Source organism: Schistocerca serialis, chromosome 5, assembly GCF_023864345.2.
Source record: "Schistocerca serialis cubense isolate TAMUIC-IGC-003099 chromosome 5, iqSchSeri2.2, whole genome shotgun sequence".
Taxonomy (NCBI): domain Eukaryota; kingdom Metazoa; phylum Arthropoda; class Insecta; order Orthoptera; family Acrididae; genus Schistocerca; species Schistocerca serialis.
Window position 1 is genome coordinate 454,589,558 of NC_064642.1, and position 18,400 is coordinate 454,607,957.

Consider the following 18,400-nt stretch of genomic DNA (forward strand, 5'->3'; position numbering starts at 1 on the left):
CCAAAGTAGTACGTTCAGTCAACAATTTAACAATTGCAAATTTCAGGGAAAGCCTACAGCAGTTAGACTGGGATGAGGTGTACCGTGAACCTGATGCCAATTTAAAATATAATTTATTTCATGACATTTTTGTAAATGCATTTGAAAACTGCTTCCCCAAGAAAATAGTTAAATATACTCGTAAGAAACCTTGTAACAAACCATGGCTTACTAAGGGTATAAAAATATCTTGTAACCGGAAAAGGGAAATGTATCTGACAGCAAGAAAGAGCAGTGACCCAGAAACTATCAAAAATTATAAAAACTACTGTGTTATATTAAGAAAAGTTATTAAAAAATCCAGGAGTATGTGTATCATGTCTGAAATCAGCAACTCTGATAATAAAATTAAAACAATTTGGAATATTATTAAAAGAGAAACAGGTCAACCAAGAGCAGAGGAAGACAGTATTACCATCAAATTGAATGAAAACTTTACGAACAAAAAGTCAGAAGTTGAAAATATTTTTAATAATCATTTTCTAAATGTTGTGGATATAGTAGGATCCAGGTGTTCATTAGAAGATGCTAGGCTGTTAATGGAAGAGGCCATACCTATGCAATTTGATACAATTGAAATCTCACCCACTTCTCCCTCTGAAATTAGGAAAATAATAAACTTGCTTAAAAGCAAAAACTCACATGGAATTGATGGCATTTCCAGCAAAATACTAAAAGCTTGTTCTCAACAGATAAGTAAGATTCTCAGCCACCTGTGTAATAGCTCTCTGGAACAGGGCATTTTCCCTGATAGACTGAAATATGCTATTGTTATACCTTTGCATAAAAAGGGGGATAGATCTGATGTCAACAATTACCGTCCAATCTCCCTTCTAACAGCTTTATCCAAAGTTTTTGAGAAAGTAATGTATTCAAGAGTAGCTTCACATATCTGTAAAAATGAAGTACTAACAAAATGTCAGTTTGGTTTCCAGAAAGGTTTTTCAACAGAAAATGCCATATATGCTTTCACCAGTCAAATTTTGAATGATCTGAATAACCGACCACCACCCATTGGGATTTTTTGTGATCTCTCAAAGGCTTTTGATTGTGTAAATCATGAAATTCTGCTAGAGAAGCTCAAGTATTGTGGCATGAGTGGGACAGTGCACAAATGGTTTAATTTGTACCTAACTGGAAGAGTGCAGAAAGTTGAAATAAGTAGTTCTCGTAACATGCAAAGATCAGCACATTCCTCAAACTGGGGAACTATCAAGAATGGGGTTCCACAAGGGTCAGTCTTGGGTCCTTTGTTGTTCTTATTATATATTAATGACTTGCCATTCTATATTCATGAAGAGGCAAAGTTAGTTCTCTTTGCTGATGATACAAGTATAGTAATCACACCTGAGAAACAAGAATTAACTGATGAAATTGTCAATACTGTCTTTCAGAAAATTACTAAGTGGTTCCTTGTAAACGGACTCTCACTGAATTTTGATAAGACACAGTACATACAGTTCCGTACAGTGAATGGTATGACGCCATTAATAAATATAGACCTTAATCAGAAGCATATAGCTAAGGTAGAATATTCCAGATTTTTAGGTATGTCCATTGATGAGAGATTAAATTGGAAGAAACACATTGATGATCTGCTGAAACGTTTGAGTTCAGCTACTTATGCAATAAGGGTCATTGCAAATTTTGGTGATAAACATCTTAGTAAATTAGCTTACTACGCCTATTTTCACTCATTGCTTTCATATGGCATCATATTTTGGGGTAATTCATCACTGAGGAATAAAGTATTTATTGCACAAAAGCGTGTAATCAGAATAATAGCTGGAGTCCACCCAAGATCATCCTGCAGACATTTATTTAAGGATCTAGGGATATTCACAGTAGCTTCTCAGTATATATACTCTCTTATGAAATTTGTTATTAACAACCAAACCCAATTCAAAAGTAATAGCAGTGTGCATAACTACAATACTAGGAGAAAGGACGATCTTCACTATTCAAGATTAAATCTAACTTTGGCACAGAAAGGGGTGAATTATACTGGCACTAAAGTCTTTGGTCACTTACCAAATAGTATCAAAAGTCTGACAGATAACCAACAAGTATTTAAGAAGAAATTAAAAGAATTTCTGAATGACAACTCCTTCTACTCTATAGAGGAATTTTTAGATATAAATTAAGAAAAAAAAACAAAAATGTTGAAAAAAAATAAAAAAATAAAAATAAAAAATAAAGAAAAACAAAAAAACACAAAAAATAAAGTTGTTATATTAACTTAAGTATGTTGTTAAATTAACCTAATTATGTCATGTATTGGAAAATTCGACTCGTTCCACATCATTACGAAATATCGTATTCATGATCCATGGAACTAGTATTAATCTAATCTAATCTAATCTAATCTAATCTGAAACATCATCATAGCACCGGGCTCAAAACCATTCATAAAGCCAGCATGAACTATAACTATTTGCCCAATCTGACCAGTTGGCACACTCAGAGTTCCGTGGCGCGTGTCGCCTGTCCATGTGACGGAACGTGCATGACCCACGTTGACCCACGTTTCGTCAATCCATATTACATTTTCAGGATTGACTGCAAGCAACTCGCGCGGGAAACGACATGTACATGCTACCATGTCTCCACGTTCCATTAATACCTTTCGTCCTGAGAACTTTTACCAACGGAAGCCAATTTTTTTCAAAACAATGGAGAGACTTGTCGTTCTGCCTGTGAACAAATCTCTGTCCGACAGTGATGCCATCAACTTTTTAAACGTCGGATACTCCTTCCTGCAGTGGTGACTGATAACACTATTGTCAAAGTTGTCTGTTTCAGTCACCCAACGATCTCTTCCTTGACTTTCCTGGCGTCACAATAACAGGGCTCTCAGCTGAATTAGCAGCCTCTTAGTCATTTGTAACTCTCTTCATTGTCGCTGTAGAGATGTTCAATTCTTCTGCCACTCTGTCAACCACTTTACTCACTGATATCAAAGGACCACCATTGTCCCTTTCCCTTTCAAAGTAAACACGTAACCTGTATATAAATTCTCGTGCTTGGGATTTCAGCATAGCTCCTTTCCCAAAAGCCCTCTTCTCTGCACTACAGGCAGTCATTTTCCACTTATACGCACTTTTTCACTTATACACGCGGCAAGAAACTCACAGAAGTAGCGGAATGCGCACGTATACAAACAAACCTGAACGTAGCACGTAGCGCAACTGAGTGAAAGCAGCTGCCACCCAGAACTTCGGCAACACTGGGGCGTTGCCACTGTAACGTAAACAAAAGCTTACAATCTGACTGGCCATCGTGGATGAGCGAAGCATGTGCGCCAAGGCCGCGTCAACTGTCAGAGCGCTTCTCTCGCCGTATGGAGTATAGGTGGCACTTGGCCCTATAGTAGTTCTTTCTGGTCATCAAGTAATACTTGTACTATACTTGGTTGAAATCATTCCAATGGTTCCTAAGGAGATGTGGAACATACATACACACAAATATATTCCTGCAGTCAACCTTTTGACAAGAGATTTATTTTTCAAGATGGTAATGCACAAACAGCAACTTCTCGATCACTTTGTGGACAGTACGGTAAGGAGGCTCCAGACATGCTAGAATGCACAAGATTTTGGAGTCACTGATGAGCAAAATGCACACTTATGAACAGACTGCCTCTGTTTTGTTTCTATTTCACAATTTTTTTTAGTTGCACAGGGTTTATTCTTTAATTCCCTGCTCGATGTTTTTTGAGCATTTTATGTGTGTATCACAGTTCCGCTTGAAAACGCATAATAGAAGACTGGGTGCCCATTTATGATAGAACTTTCCACAGGCACACTGCCATATCTCAAGAAGCGTTTTGACTGATGTATGATGGATGATTGGGATTTTCGTCAAATCAAAATGTGCCTGCTCTAACTTTGCAAGCTGAATGGGGTCTCCTAAGTCCTTAGAAATGCAGCCTAATGTGCGCTCAACTCTCGCCACAGGCAAGCACAACAACAAAGCAAACTGCAGAGAGACTTGGATCCATGCTCTTCATTTATTCTGACTTCTGTTGATTTTTCTATACTGAATGCAACATCTTACCTTGGATTTAGTATTTAAACTGGATTATTTTAGATTCCTTAATGTGCTACCTTTTTTATCATAATGTGATAAAATAACGTCAAACTCCCAAAAAGTGAAAAGGGTTTCAGTCATCAGCACTTAGCGCTATAGAGCGTTTCTAATTGTGAAGTGGCTATGCGAATCGAGAAAGTGGTGAAGAGTACAGTTTGGTGTCGGTTTAGAGTGCATGTGGATATTCAGCTTAAGAAGACGTGATTGCTTTGGATAATAAAAGTACGAGGGGTCTTCAGTCAATAATGCAACTCATTTCTTTTTTTAACCACATGTACGAGGAGCGTTCAATAAGTAATGCAACACATGTTTTTTTCGGCCAATTTCGGTTTAAAATGTTCAGAATTTGTTGTGGGACACAGTGGACTATTCCCGCGTCAGCCCCTATAATTCCATGAAGTTCCGATACGTGGCGGCGCTATACTTAGGTTTCAAAATTGCGTCTGTAATGGAGCTACGTTCCAAGCAGAAAGCTGTCACTGAGCTTCTTTTTGCGGAAAAGCAGAGCGTTGCAGATATTCATAGGCGCTTGCAAAATGTCTACGGAGACCTGACAGCGAACAAAAGCACAGTGAGTCATGGGCGAGGCGTCTGACGTTATCGTAACCAGGTCGCACAAATCAGTCCTAATTCTTGCATGCCTGACGTCTGCACACAGCTGTGACTGCTGCAATCTTGGAAAGTGAGGACAATATAATTCAAGGTGATCGACGGGATCACAAACACTTCACTGCACAACCGGACGTCTCTGTTGGTGGTGCTGACATACTTGTCCACCAGTTGGAGCACTCGAAGGTGTGTGCACGCCGGGTTCCTCGCTGCCTAACAGAAGGCCGCAAAGAACTTCCATCTGTTTGACCCAATGAAAGATGCATTCCGCGGAAAACTGCATGTGGATGATGGGGAGGTTATTGATGTAGCAAGACATTGAAAGACGTGCATTTCATTCACCATTCAGAGCTCGTATTTCATATTTCTAATCCCAGCATTCTGGTACTCGGTAAAGTAATAATTCAGGTAATATTAATAATTTCTATGGGTTGCCTATGGGTCTGTGAGAGGAGCTTGGCGCCAGGAATTTTCTTTATTTATGGGCGAGGGCAGCAGTCTTCCTAGCAGCCATGATGGCTTCCCGTTTCCCATCCCTTTTCCGATCGCCAGGATAGCACGTGGTGTCGTTTGAACATTCCGTAGAGTCCAAAGTTCCTCCCGTTCTCGGTTCCCCAACTTGCCTTACCAACCTTGTAAATGCTTTTTCTGCTCAATTTCAACGTCGCGAGGTCGCCTCCCTGTGAAATTCCGGCCCTATGATTGGCCAGTTCAGGTGCGCGCCCGTTTTTCGCGGGCGAGCGCCAACCACCCTCCGCGGATGGTTGGTGGACAAAGGGGCAGTAGCTGGCAGTTCTAGTGTGGCCGTGCCGGAGACCGGAGGTGCCGCTTCCAGGAGATGAAGTTCGGTAAGCATGAGCGCCGACGTGCACTGTAGATTCGCGCCCTGCGGCCCAGAGGGAACCTGATAAGTCATTGTGAATAGTTTCGCGTCTTACGGGTTTTATTCCTTCAGTACGGGAGGCTACCTAGCGATTCACGCACAGTAGCATCTGTCTTGGTCTTTGGCTGTTTCATGGTGGTGGTCGTTGCACGCCTGCAACCCCTTCCTTTACTAAATGGGATTCTGTTTGGTAATACGGCGATCGTTACTAAAATTCCTTTGCTCCTGCTATCGTGGCTGGTTATGAACGTACGTTGGGGCAGGCTGCTGAACTCGAATCTTTCTTCCTACAACCCCCAATTGGTTGTATTATTGTTCGGGTCTCAACTGTTTAATAAATGAGTCCGTTAATCTTACATTCTCTCTCTTTTCTTACGTGAACTCACCCACAGTGTAACAGAATATTGCAGAACTATAACGGTTGCTATAAGATCGTGCAGGTCTCGCGCCACTAACGATAGTATAAAGATTCAATATCGCGCGCCTGGCACGACCATTCCACGCATGGCACCGATAACAGTAGTAATCATGTTCAACTATTCCCCATTGATAAACCGGGAAGTGTTCACGGCTCAGTGTGAGTACGTGAGCACTAAATCCACTTGATGTGGTGGAAGTAGTGGCCTCTGTTTTACCTTGCTGTTTTAGACAACAAAAAAAATATCAAAAATCACAGCCCCTACAGCAAGGAATAATAACCTGTAAAATTAAAACGACTCACCGCCTTTACAACGTTGGTTACGATGTCGGCCACTAGAGTGGAACCATGAGGGCACACACGGCCCCTCAGTAAGGTTGCGTTAAGGACGTCGCATTGAATTGAGATAATGTTGAACAACAGTCTTTTCTAGCCAAACGAGTCGGGAATAATATGGTGTTTTGGAATCTGAATAAAACCAAGCAGCTTTCAGAAAAAAAGTGATGCATTGCTTATTGGTCGCACCTCATAGTATCAGTTTCCAAATAAGGAAGAGGAAAAATTATTTGTTAATCAATTCTAAAGAATATCTGCTAATAACAGGGCAAACTGTATACACCACGTAGTAATAACCAGAGCCACGTAATAATAAGCAGACTGGACATCATGCCATGTAACACCACCTCTAGCTTCCATAATGGTCTCAGCTCAGCGAGAAAGGGAGCCCACAGTTATCTTCAGATATGATGGCTAGATTCTGTAGAGGTCCAAAACTGTAGAGATGTTGATTGCTACGATTCACTCACTGTTCCATATAGTTCGACACTTTTCTCCAGAATTAAGATTGCGTGATTTAACAGTCCAGTTGAGATGCGGCAGAATGGCTGAGTGTTCACCAAACTAGGAAAATGCAGGTATATGTGCAGTCCTATGAGTACGGTTCTCTCTGTCGTGGTACATGGGGTGACCACAGCGCACTCATCATGAAAATGTGGAAGAATAGGCAACAAGTGGTCACCAAAATATTGAAAAAGAAATGCTGGTAAATGTTCACAGCAACCAGAATCAGTGGGCCCGAACCATGGTACAAAAAACACCCAAAACGTAACAGAACCATCTCTGGCCTGAACTACACCCTCCACACAGTGTGGATTAAACACCTCATTTGTCTGGACTGTTGGTACACTCGATGCCTTGCACAATTTGAATGGATGCACACTCGCAACGTATCGGACGTCAGTAAACACTTCAAGTCAGCCACTGTCCACGTCCCGTATTGTTTGGCCCATTAATGATAAGGAGGTTGATGTGCCACTGTGAGCAAAGGCCTTTTCATCATCATCATGTCTACATCTACATCTACATTTATACTCCGCAAGCCACCCAACGGTGTGTGGCGGAGGGCACTTTACGAGCCACTGTCATTACCTCCCTTTCCTGTTCCAGTCGCGTATGGTTCGCGGGAAGAACGACTGCCGGAAAGCCTCCGTGCGCGCTCGAACCTCTCTAATTTTACATTCGTGATCTCCTCGGGAGGTATAAGTAGGGGGAAGCAATATATTCGATACCTCATCCAGAAACGCACCCTCTCGAAACCTGGACAGCAAGCTACACCGCGATGCAGAGCGCCTCTCTTGCAGAATCTGCCACTTGAGTTTGCTAAATATCTCCGTAACTCTATCACGCTTACCAAATAACCCTGTGACGAAACGCGCCGCTCTTTTTTGGATCTTCTCTATCTCCTCTATCAACCCGACCTGGTACGGATCCCACACTGATGAGCAATACTCAAGTATAGGTCGAACGAATGTTTTGTAAGCCACCTCCTTTGTTGATGGACTACATTTTCTAAGGACTCTCCCAATGAATCTCAACCTGGCATCCGCCTTCCAACAATTAATTTTATATGATCATTCCACTTCAAATCGTTCTGCATGCATACTCCCAGATATTTTACAGAAGTAACTGCTACCAGTGTTTGTTCCGCTATGTGTTTGTCCTCCTCGCCGTGCCCGGCGACAGCGACTCCGTCAGTCGTTTAGTCCGTATTGTGGCGGGCTCGGATGTGGCTTGCAAAACCGAGCTTTGCTTTGAAGATCCGGTCACACGAAGTGCAATACAGTTGCCCAGTGGAGCTATACGTATTGATGTAATTAGGCTTGGGCTTAGATTTGCGGAGTTTCTGTTATCGTCTAGGTTCTTTAGGCGGATATGCTCGAATTGTTCCACACTCTTGAGTACAGCTGAGCGCCACTCTGATCGGTGCAATGCAAGCTCCTCCCAAAGTTTGCTCGGAATGCCACAGGCTGCGGGTTGGTGTTTGATGGTGTCAGTATATCGCAGGTGTTGGCCACCTTGCCGCCGCTTTCCACACGAGAGCTCTGAGTAGGACACCGCTTTGGGAAGTCTACTGTCGTCCATGCGTATGATATGGCCACTCCATCTGAGTTGGTGTTTCATTAAGAGAGCTTCAATGCCAGGCACTTTCACGTGACGCTAAATCTCCGTATTTGGAACACGGTCTTCCCTTTCATGCGTAGAATCGATCTCAGACAGCGAAGATGAAAGGTGTCTAGCTCCTAATGTCAGCTTTATAACAGCACCAGGTTTCCGAGGCGTAGAGTAAAGTTGGTAATATTATTGCTTTGTAGACCGCAATTTTAGTTTGTAGTCTGAGATCATCAGAGTTCCATACTCGGTGATTCAGTTTGGCGAAAACTGAGGCTGCATTGGCTATATGAGCTGCAATTTCTGTTGTCAGGCTGTTTTCGCTTCTGATTTGGCTACCTAGATATTTAAAGTGTGACACGATTTCCAAATGTTTGTTGTCCAACTTAATACTGCAGTCGTCTGTATTGGAACCCCTAAGTGGTTGTTGAAGGACTTGCTTCTTGGTGATGCTTATGACTAAACCAAATCTTCTGCGGGAGTCATTTAGCAGGTTCATGTATGTTTGGAGAGATTCAGGAGAATGAGCCATCATGCACACGTCATCTGCGTAAATAATTTCTAAGACAGATATTTTATTTACGCGACATTTTGTTCTGAGGCGAGAGATGTTGAAGACACTTTTGTCTGTTCTCAGTTCAAGACCCAATTGACCACTGCAGGCTTTGGTCGCGTCTCTCATAACAGCTGCGAAATAAAGTGAAAAGAGTGTGGGAGCCAGTACACAGCCTTGTTTTACACCGCATGTCATGGGAAACTGATATGAAAGCTCGTTTTCACGGCGGATATTTGCCATCATGTTGTCATGAAACTGTCTAATCAAGTCAATAATTTTGTCAGGGCAGCCGGTTTGTTTAGTACAATCCAGAGAGCTTCCCCTGGGACTCGGTCGAATGCTTTTCCCAGGTTTACAAAACACATGAACAGAGGCTGATGTTGCTCTACGCTTTTCTCTTGCATTTGTTTGACAACAAATATGGCATCCATTGTGCCTCTGTTCGGGCGAAAGCCACACTGGGTCCCTGGTAGCATTTTTTCTGCAAGGTGCGTCAGCCGGTTGTTGAGTATGTGAGCCAGGACTTTCTCTGCTGCTGAGAGAAGAGAGATTCTCCTGTGAGAACTGCAGTCAGAAATGTCACCCTTGCCTTTGTAAATCTTGCAAATGCAGGCATCTTTCCAATCTTGTGGAATTATTTCGCACTCCCAAATCTCTGAAATTAGAACAAACAGTGGGTTCATAATGTTTTGTCCACCACGTTTATAAAGTTCTGATGGTAAAAGTTGTCTAATCCTGCTCATTTGTTATTTTTCAGCTTAGCCAATGCTGAAAAGAATTCACTGAACGAAAGGGCATCAGCAAGTTGTTCGTCAACTGGCAGGCCTTCAAGTGATTCTATGTATGGAATATCAGTCGTCTGATGGTTGGGATTAAGAACGTCAAAAAGTGTTCTGCCCACCGTGAAAGGATATCACTTTGTTGCGTCAGCCGACAGGTTTTATCTTTGTCACGAACAGGTGCAATCTTCCTTGATTTTGAACCAAAGAGAGTTTTCAGGCACTCGAAGAATCGGCCTGTTTCGTTTGTGTCAGCCTATGATTGCATTTCATTGGCTTTATTCAGCCAACATTTGTCTTTGAGGGTACGCGCCTTCACTTTCTGGCTATACTGTGCTACTTTACGCTTGTCAAGATCAGAACTGTGAAGAGATGCTCTGAAATCATTAACAACCTTTTTGATCTCTGCATCTGAATCGTCAAACCAGTCTTGGTTCTTTTTCTGAGGTTTTTCCAAGACTTCTGTGGCACATCTGCGCAGTTTGGCAGCATACACATTCGAGTGCTCATCTACAGAGGCAGACTCGGATATCAAAAGCCCATCAGAACCGAATGCATCGTCCAGTTTTGCTTTCATAGTCTGATCGTGGACCAATATTTTGCAGGATAATTTTGATGGTATTTTGTGTGACGCTCGGCGACGTTCTTTCAAAGTTATGTTTAATTTGGACGTCACAAGTTGATGGTCTGTCCAATCCTGAACACCTCTCATAGCACGTGTGATCTGTACTTCACCAACATCTTTTTTCCGTACTATCACGTAATCTAGAAGGTGCCAGTGCTTAGAACTTGGGGGCATCCAAGTTGTTTTATATTTATTTTATATTTATCATCAGAAAATAATTGTCAAACAGAGTTCAAATTCAGCACATAAAGTTAAAAGATCAAGAACATTTGAGCTGCATTTTCCAATTCCGTGGCGACCAGTGACTCCATTCCAGGCATTGAAATCACTGCCAACCCGAGCATTGAAATCTCCGAGCAACAGGACTTTATCCGCGGAAGGAATGCCCTGAAGTACGTATCGGAGATCTTGGTAGAACTTTTACTTCTCTTCATCGGGAGATGGCAGTGTAGGTGCGTAGACACTGACTAGGTGAATGTGTTTCTTAGATGTTCGTTGAAGTCCGAGCGTTATGATGCTGTCACTGATGCCTTTTGGAAGTTCCATCAATGAACATGCCAGTTTATTGCGTATGGCAAAGCCTACGCCACTCTGCGCCCTTTCGGTAGATGGTTTCCCACTTGAGTAGTAGGTATAACCTCCGAGCTGTTCACGCAGCTCAGCGGTCTAAGGCGCTGCAGTCATGGACTGTGCGGCTGGTCCCGGTGGAGGTTCGAATCCTCCCTCGGGCGTGGGAGTGTGTGTTTGTCCTCACGATAATTTAGGTTAAGTAGTGTGTAAGCTTAGGGACTGATGACCTTAGCAGTTAAGTCCCATAAGATTTCACACACATTTTGAACAACCCTCTAGCAATAATTGCTGTCTTTCTCTCTGGACATTTTTTATGGTCCTTATCCAGTAAAGTACAGACGTTCCATGTACCAGTCATAAAGTGTTTAATGCAAGTACATTCTTTATTATTTTTTCGACCGCAGATTTTGGTGAACAAGTGACCGCGGTTTGCCACTTGCACTGAGTTGAGATGGGCTATGTTTAGGCCACCTTTTCTACGCCCCTCCCTAGATTAGGAAAAGCAGAGCGATCCTAAATAGGGCTGCTTTGTCGTCTAACGAGCTGCCGAACCAGTCCTCCCGTCCCTGTCGAGTTCCAGAACGACCATCACCGTCCGACCGCCTAACGTGCAGAGCAACAGCTAAGGTTCAGGCACACCAAACTCTTGCCATACCGTCAGTACTCCATCGCCGCAGGACTTTTTAAAAAACTCGTAGCCCATGAAACTTTTCCGGAGTCATCTGCGCGTGAATATATTTAAGTTGACAAGCAGTTGCGTAGGTGCAGACCCACTCTCTCGTCCTCGTCCTCAACCTCGGTTGGCAGTGGATCGCAAGGCCGATACGACTGCCGAGAGGCAGAGGATGCAGTGAATGACCGGACGCCAGTAGGAGTATCCTGATATACGCCCTTACGGCATAACACAGATGCCTTGCCTCATCGATACAGCAGCCTTTCGACATATGACAATGGATGGTAGGAAAAAAAAGACAAGGCTAAGATGAAGATTGGAAAATGGGGATGGATAGGACGTTGTGGGACACACTTTGTCTGGCTCCTCCCCCTCGGCCTGTCCGGCTTGGGTGACCCTTCTGGTAGCTAAGCTACCTCAGCATAGCCTTCGGATCCAGAGCACGCAAACCTCCTCGCCCGCACGGACGGTGCTTCGTTAAGGCGGTGTCCCCTGAGGAGGAAAAAGGCCTTTTACTGTTTATCTGACTCCAAACGTTAGTTGCATGCTATTTCCTTCACCATATATGTTCGGAAACTTGTTGAGATGGCCTGCAATCAGTAACAATAGCAATTCTTGTCAGGTCTGACACCGACTTTCATTGACAGAGGGTGACTCGTCTCCAGCACCTGTCAATTAGATTCTTTTCGTGACCACTGTCCTCACGACGTATTACATGGACGTGAGTGGTACACCAGTCCTTGTCGGCGCTTGGGGAAATTAACGTTGATACTAAAAAGTTGGTCAACTTCATTCATGGTGCTGATAGCCGCATGTCCAAACTCGATAGCTTCTTTATTCCATTGTCATGTCTCCCCGTTGAGCTGTATTACTGCCATGACTTACATCTCTGGTGGAGGGTCACATGACTGCCTTGTGTCAGTGCTATCCCAAGCAATGAATTCGTTGTTTGGGGGGAGGGTAACCAGCAAAATAGATAGTTGCTCATTGAGGGAGAATAATGCCTTACCTGGTAAGCTCTCAGACTGATGGGCAATATTCTTCAATTGCGAGAAAGAATATTTTGTTAAACAATCTCTTTCACGAGTGAACCATAGTTCCTTAGAACCCTTTCAGATGTGTGATATTCAAAAATGATGAAGATCGCGTGGATAGATCGTGTAAGTAATGGAGACTCGTTGAAAAGAATTGGTGGTAAAAGATCCTTCAGGCAAAAATTTGACTAAAAAAAGGGATGTATTGACAGGACACATCCTGAGGCATCAAGGAATACTTAATTTCGTAATCGAGGGAAGTGTGTAAGGTAAAAATTCTAGAGGGCGGTCAAAGTGTGAATACAGTAAATAGGTTCAAATGGATGTACGGTCAATAGTTATGCTCACGTGAAAAGTCTTGCACAATACATATTAGCATGGAGAGCTGCATCAACCCAGTCTTCAGCCTGACAGATATAATGGATTTATGTAGTTGTTCACTTTAGGTCCCCTTAGGCACATACTCCTTGATCAGTGGTTCTCGAACTTTTTCAGATTACCTCCCATTAGCCAAATCCACTCGTCTTCAGCGCCTCCTAAAATATCCTATATCTTTAAAATCTAAATACATAAAAATGACTCATGTCATTTTAAAGCAAAAATTGGTATTTGTTTTAAATTTAGTAATGGATCTAACTTTATAACTGAACAGTAACTTTACACTGAAATGAGACAAGGCAGAATTAATTTTCTGAGCTGACATTCAGAGAAACCTTAATATGTTGAAGAGATGTCAGGTTTCCAACATCTGATGTAATTTCAGTTAATAAGAGCCTCAGATTTCACACCGAGTTATGTGAAGTCTATTTTATTTCTTTCCTTCGACAGAAGTCGCACCACCACATTAAAACCATGTTCTACCAGATACGATGTTGGGAATGAAATAAGAAACTTCTTAATCTCTCTCTGTACTGCAAGATACCGACAAGAGCTCTCTTTCTGCAACCAAAATTCCTGATAACACTTCTTAAATGTTTGTTTCAACTCAGAATCGTTTTGTGCAGCCATTAGTTCTTTCTCCATAACTCCCACTTTTCCAGTATCTGAAAACAGATGTGTCACCCAGTCTGGTAATTCCATCGAAAACGTATCCTTAAAACTTTCTGTCATTATTCATGCAACACATTCAAGCGATCGCAGTCAACTTAGAGATCATCAGCACGAATCTGATGCTAACTGAGATGTTTGTAAATCGGTATAACTCTCGAGAGCTTTGGTTTCTCTTGAACAAAACCAGCTCTGTAACAAATGTGTGGATAACAAATTTGGCTTTGATAAGAATGATTTCGTTACCTTGCAACTGGACATTAATTTCATTAAAGTTTGCAAACTGATATGACAGGTACACAACATCGTGTTTCATTGTTTTTAGTTCTTCACTGAGCCAAGAATTCTTTCTTTCAAGAAACTCTACAACAGTATCAAAGAGAGTAATTATGAAAGAGGTCATAAAACCTTCTAATACGGTTGCGTTTCAACACCCATTGAACTTCTTTATGAAGAAGCAGACGTTCAAATTGTCAACATTCTCAGCACAGAGCATCTGAAAAAGCCTATCACTGAGAACGTCGGATTTAATGTTTTCCATTGCATTGATGACAATCTGAAGTGAGTTACAGAAGCAGTCACTTAACGTTTTTCGTCACTAAATGTTGATGATGAACGACACAGCGTATTTTATTCCCATCCAGGACAAGTTTCTTCAAATAGCCAATAAATCTATTGTAACAGCCTACTACTGGCCATTCTACACCAGTTGCAAAAGTGGGATTTCCTTCTCTGTGAATAATCGTTCAACATTACCCTATACTGATTCTTCTCTAGTGCATGCGTTTAGCAGCCTTTCAAATAATAACTCCTGAACAATACTCTCATCCTTTGTACAACACACATAAGCTAAAAATAAATATTCATTCTCTGATAAAGTTGACTCCTCAAGTTGTGATGCAAAATGTGTCGTTCTTAGTACAGAGCATAATGTGTCATCCACGTTATCAGCCATTTCATCTATTTGCCTTTGCTTGGAACTGTTACTCAGTGAAATTATGTAAAACAGTTCACAAACGTCACCAACAGCTAGTGGAACAAGACCCTCACCTATAGTATGTGGTTATCGAGACTGACATAGACATCAGCGATAAAATGTTATATGCCGCAAGCAAGCCATCAGTATGTTGTTGTGAACGAGTGCAAAACGTGTATAAGAGAACAGGCCACTTATCAAATACACTTGACAGAGAATTAAAGAAGCTTAATTCCACATTCACCTTCTCAAGACGTGCGTTTCTCAAATGTTCAGTTATACTGGAAGACTTCATGGAGTCGTTAGAAAAGACTCCTTCACACATTAGAGACAATGGTAGCTGCTGGTTTGAAGTCACTGGTCCAGATTCATATTTCAGATACTCGAAGTTATATGGTAGCCATACGAATTGGGAATAATTCAGCGAATATGAACTTCTTAGTCCCAAGAAAGTTTAATATATTCGAACTGAGAATATGTTCAAGGTTCAAATGGTTCAAATGGCTCTGAGCACTATGCGACTTAACTTCTGAGGTCATCAGTCGCCTAGAACTTAAAACTAATTAAACCTAACTAACCTAAGGACATCACACACATCCATGCCCGAGGCAGGATTCGAACCTGCGACCGTAGCGGTCGCTCGGTTCCAGACTGTAGCGCCTAGAAGTGCACGGCCACTCCGGCCAGCATATGGTCAAGAATTCTGCAACAAACCGAAGTTAGGGATATTGGTCTGTGCTTTTCTTCAGTCACTTGGGACTTAGTGCTGGGTCAGAGATTCACAATAAATGCAGTCTAGATAATGGGCCAGTGCTATAGAGTACTCTTTGTAAAGCTGAACTGAGATTCCATCCGGACCTGATGATTTATTTGCTTTCAAATCTTTCAGTTGTTTCTCTACGCTAGGGATGCTTATTACTATGTCGTCCATACGGGAATCTGTCCAATGGTCAAATGACGGTATGCTTGCACGATTCTCTGTCTGAACGAGTTCTTGAACATTAACTTTAAAACTTCGGCCCTCGTTTTGATATGTTCTTCTATCACACCAGACTGGTCAACAAGGAAATGAATGGAAGCCTTAGACCCCCTTAGCGAATTTACAAAGGACCATAATTTTCTTGAGTTCCCTGCCAGATCTTTTGGTAAGGTGTGACGGTGGTAGTTGTATGCCTCGCTCATAGATCTCTTCACAGATGCACGAATCTCAACAAAACTTCGCTTGTCGTTATTTGTGCATTCTCTTTTGAATCGAGAATGCAACAGTCTCTGCTTCGTCAGCATCTTCCGAATTTCGCTATTAAACCATGGTGGATTTTTCCATCCTTTATCCACTTACTAGGCCCATAATTCTCGAGACCACGATTTGCAGTCTATTTAAACTTTGCCTGTAATTCCTCTACTACCATCTTACTGTAACTGATGTTGTCAATTCACTGTCTTAATGAGATACTAACAATTGCGTATCTGCTACATCTAGCAGAAACACTCTCCTAGCCTTCTTAACTGATTTATTAACTTTCCTAATCATTATTGCTATAATGACATCATGACCGCTGATGCCCGTTTCTATACTGTCATTGTCGATAAGGTCCGGCCTATCTGTAGCTACAAGATCTAAGATATTTCCATTGCGTGTGGGCTGCCGAGCTAGTTGCTCATGACAGTTTTCAGGAAAAGTGTTCAAAACATTTCGCATGACTGTCTGTCTGTACCGCCCACAATGAATCCGTAGACCCCACAGTCTATAATCGGAAGGTTAAATTCGCCTCCAACCAGCATTGCATAACCTAGGTATTTACGCACTACTGACCGTAGACTTTCTTGGAATGACTCTAGAACTGTCACAGGGAAACGGGGTGGCCGGTGAAAACATCAAACAATTAATTTGGTTTCACCTATACCTGTTATACGTGAACAGCTAAGTTCACTGTCACACTCAACTTAGGCCTCAATAGAGGCAATATTTTTGACAACTGCAATGAACACTCCCTCTCCTACAGCCTCTAATCTGTCTTTCCGATATACTTTCCGTGATTCTCTAAATACCTCAGAGATTTCCAACTCGGATTGCAACCAGCTCTCGGTCCCAAGAATAATCTGAGCATGAGAACTTTCCTAGAGGGCAGTAAAATCGGGAACTTTATTACGAATACTTCGACAGTTTACTGATAAAATTTTGACAGTCGAAATGTCTTTATTCCAAACGCCGTCTGACTACCCTTACTTCATATCGACTGTCGAGTGTTCATCAGAGCACCTCAAACAACCATATACCCTAAAAAAAAACTCATGTGCACTCCACAAGTATTCTGCTACTAGAGTAGTTGCTTCTTTTTTATACCGCAACCCCGACCTTTCAAGGGGAGTCCTACAGATCCCCACATGATAACACAGGTCTAGAAATCTGCTAACGAGACCGTCACAGAGTCTACGAAGCCTTTGGTTGAAACCCTCCATTCTGCTCCAAACCAAAGGACCCCAATCAACTCTAGAATTAATGCTACAAATTGCAAGCTCTGCTTGACCCCCACGAACGAGGCTAACAGTCTTCATCACCTTCGCCAGCCACCTGTATAAACTGAAGACTGCCTCAGAACCATGCGACAGGTGTTGTTGGTCCCGATGTGTGCCACAACTTGCAGATGACTGCACCATGCAAGTTCCATAGCTGTAGGCAAGGCCACCCCACATCTCAGGTGAGGCCCCCCTGCAGATATACCGAGTGCACATAGGCTTTCTTTCCAGCCCTAACGGTATCTGCCTAAGGGGCTCCATAACACACCTAATGTTGGAGCCCCCGATAACTACTAAATCACTCCCCCTGAGTGCCTGCTTGGATCCTGCTGAAGGAATGGCCACATGTCCACTCATGTGGTGAATGGGCGAGGCCAGGTGGCCAGTGTCCACACTGGCCCTCCGCCTCAAGTGACATGAACACATTACTGCCTGCCACACACCTTGCTGTGAGGGCGGATCCATTACGTCCCATGTACTAGGAGGTGCCTCAGTAATTATACTAAAAGCAAATTCACAATTATCTCCAAGTAATGCTGGCACACACATAATTTCAACTCCACTGTGCATCTAACCACTGCCTTGATTGATATGCTAAGCACTTTCACCCAACAGTAACAGCCACTACTACAGAAAGAATTAGCAGCCAGCAGCAATTACTCTGGAATGCTGGTCTCGGCTTAACCAGCAGTAGTTGCTTTAATGTGATGTACACTCTGTGATGAAAGAGACTGATAAGATTATGACCAAATTTCATCAATTTTTTTAGACAACATAGTTGTGTGGAGATAACAGCGATTAATTTACTTGTAATCAATTATTCAAAATGACAGTCACAATGGCATTATTTATTTTGGCGCCAACTGGTTTCAACCCATGATGGGGCCATCTTCAGGGCAGTTTACACCATTTGGTCGCTCGCTGGAGTCATCACTCTGCCTGTGCATGGTTGGTAACTACCAACCATGCACAGGCAGGGTGACAACTCCAGCATGCTGGTAACTACCAACCACGCACAGGCAGGGTGACAACTCCAGCATGTGACCAAATGGTGTAAATTGCCCTGAAGATGACCCCATCGCGGGTTGAAACCGGTTGGCGGCAAAATAAATAATGCGATTGTGACTGTCATTTTGA